We start from the raw sequence: 2,830 nt of genomic DNA on the forward strand, positions 1-2,830 counted from the left end.
ACGATCATAACTTTTGCCTCAATCTTTGAAATTGATTGAAATTTGTTTATAATTAAAGATCTTTGAAAACCCTTTAAATCGATATAAAGTTTGTGAAAATTGGAATTTTGTAGAGGAAGTTATGATCCTTCAAAATTGGTGTTAAAAATCTGAAATTCTGCAAAGTTGCAGAATTTCATGATTTCTGATGTGTGGGCGCACACCTGCAAATATTTTGACCTGTGCGGACGCACCACATCTGTGCGCACGCACAGGCAAGGAAGTGTGTTCTGTTCGCAGCGCCAGCACAGCTTGTGCGCGCACACATATAAGGAAAAACTTCAACCTGTGCGGATGAACACGTTGGGAAGGTCAGTCTGTTAGGGGCGCTGGCACAGGTTGAGCGAGTGCACAGATCCTTGTAAAAATTGACACCTGTGCGTACGCACACCCGTGTGCGTACGCATGCATTTAAAAATTCTCAGGAGTGTGCGCACTCACAGACCCTTGTGCAGCCGCACACGTCCTGTTTCTCAAAATTTTATTTGTTTTCAACTATTCTTCCTTTCCAACATGGTTGTAAGCTTCTAAAACATCATTTTAAAACTTATGGGCTTAATTTTCAGTATTGGAACATCGGATGTAACTTAAGGTTTCTGTAACAACGGTTTTAGGATAAATTAGAAAACGGAGGCCTAGGTTTCTGGCGTGCTGAGAATGATTTGTCGTTGGGTGGAGGATGACTGATATATGAGATAAGGAATGATGAACTTTTGACATTGGAAACTGAGTTATGAATGGACAGTGGTTGAAATGAGTCGAGGACTCGGATTGAGACCACTAAAATATTGTTTTTACTGAGAATATGAGACGCTATGTGCCCGGCAGGGACGGCGGTTGGATCCCGCCTGTCGAGGTAGTGGCAGCGGCATAAGGGCGGTGGTTCGTCCCGCTTGCGTTGAGATGTGAGGTCTGTGGCAAGAGTATCCCGCTCGCATCCCTTCGGACCTATAGAGCGTGCAGGCGCCGGTACCTGGACAGTGATCCAAGCACTATATCTCGGGGGTTTCCATATGAGAAATCTGAAGGGCGACGTCTCCATAGAGATGTGTCGGGTTGGCAGTTGAACCGATAATGTGATATCACAGCCAGTAGGGCAGGCATTCATCATATGCATTTTCTACTTGTTTGTTTGCTTTGCTGACTTGTAATTGTATGCCTAATTGAATAACATGTCTATTTGCTTACTTGATCTACTTGCCTCGTAGGCTTTTACTTGTGAATTACTTGCATTGTTATTAATTGTGCTTTCTACTGGGATTGAGGAGGTTCGGAAGGTGGTGGCGATGGAATCGCATGGAGGATAGGTTGGTGAAGGCTGTGGGACAGCGGTGTATGGTTAGAGTAGAAATCCCTTAAGACAGATTACCTGGTTTATTTTATGATGAGGTTTATATTATGCTTATTTGTTTTAGAATGCTTTAAACTTGAATTTTGTGATGGATATGGAGCTTAGGATTGCCTTTGGTGTCCCGGGGTCTTATATCCTACATCACTGGGCACTGTTACCATACTGAGAATCTCTGGTTCTCAAACCATATCTTTGTTGTGTTTTTCAGATGCAGGTCGCAACCCACCTCGGTAAGTTACTTTGGGATGGTGACAGAAGCGGAGGATCCTGGACTATTTTGGAGTCTTTTTGGTTTATCTGTTTATACATCTCTCTTTTGTATTTTGTTTAGCCTAGAAATTTGTATTATGAGAGAAAAACTTGTATAAGTGTTTTAAAATTGTCAGGTTTCTATATGGTCTGTATATGGCTAGCCGGCTTAAACTCCGCGAGTCGAGGCTAGTTCCTTATGATATTATACTATTATACTATTACCTTGTTTATATCACTTCTGTTTCTTATGCCTTATGATAGTACGCTTTGCGCTTTGAAATCCAACATTTGAGCTATATCTTTCATTAGGCTTCTAGATATTATATTATTCTTCTATATATTATACGTATGAGCTTGGAACTGTTATGACCTCTGATTAACCTTTGTTTTACGACGCAAGGTAAGGCTTAGGCTAATTAGGGTGTTACATTTTGGCATTGGGGTCATATGGTGGTCTGGAGAAATTGTTCACATAGTTGGCTTGCTCCCATTCACATTCAACTTCTAGGGTGTCTTCTTCTTGGATAGGTGCTTGAACATTGATGGTTGAGACTTGATTTTTATCCATATGCTTTATTAGAGCTGCTAGTTGAGCTGTAATCACCTTGTTTTGAGCCAGCAGAGCATCCATAGAAGTACTCATTATTAGCCACAGTTTCTATGATGTCTATGGCCTCTTCAATGTTTTTCTTCTTATTGAGTGAGCCTCCTGAAGAGTGATCTAAAGCCTTCTTTGATTCTTGTGATAACCCTTCATAGAAGATGTGCAATTGTACCCATTCATTGAACATGTTTGGAGGGCATTTTCTTGTCAACTCTTTGTATCTCTCCCATGCCTCATAGAGAGTTTCTCCATCTTGTTGTCTAAAAGTTTACACCTCAGCTCTCAATCTATTAACTCTTTAAGGGGGGTAGAATCTTGCCAAGAACTGGTTCACTACTTCTTCCCAAGTTGTCAAACTCTCCTTAGGAAATTATTCTAACCACTTTGATCCCTTATCCCTGAGATAAAAGGGAAACAATGGTAGATTATAGGTATTCGGGTGGACACAATTAGCCTTCACTGTATCACAGATCCTCAAGAATGTGGTTAAATGTTGGTTGGGATCTTCCTGTGCACTTCCTCCAAATGAGCAATTGTTTTGAAAAAGGGTGATGAGTTGAGGCTTTAACTCGATGTTATTAGCA

The 2,830-nt window shown here is 41.0% G+C and overlaps 1 non-coding gene across 1 annotated transcript; it reads left to right on the forward strand.

The window, feature by feature from the left end:
• The first annotated feature begins 2,429 nt into the window (after positions 1–2,429).
• LOC112774705 (small nucleolar RNA R71) lies at positions 2,430–2,535 on the forward strand. The gene has a single exon (XR_003189173.1). It is a non-coding gene; the product is annotated as a small nucleolar RNA R71 (small nucleolar RNA).
• Positions 2,536–2,830: the final 295 nt, after the last annotated feature.

Source organism: Arachis hypogaea, chromosome 18, assembly GCF_003086295.3.
Source record: "Arachis hypogaea cultivar Tifrunner chromosome 18, arahy.Tifrunner.gnm2.J5K5, whole genome shotgun sequence".
Taxonomy (NCBI): Eukaryota; Viridiplantae; Streptophyta; class Magnoliopsida; order Fabales; family Fabaceae; genus Arachis; species Arachis hypogaea.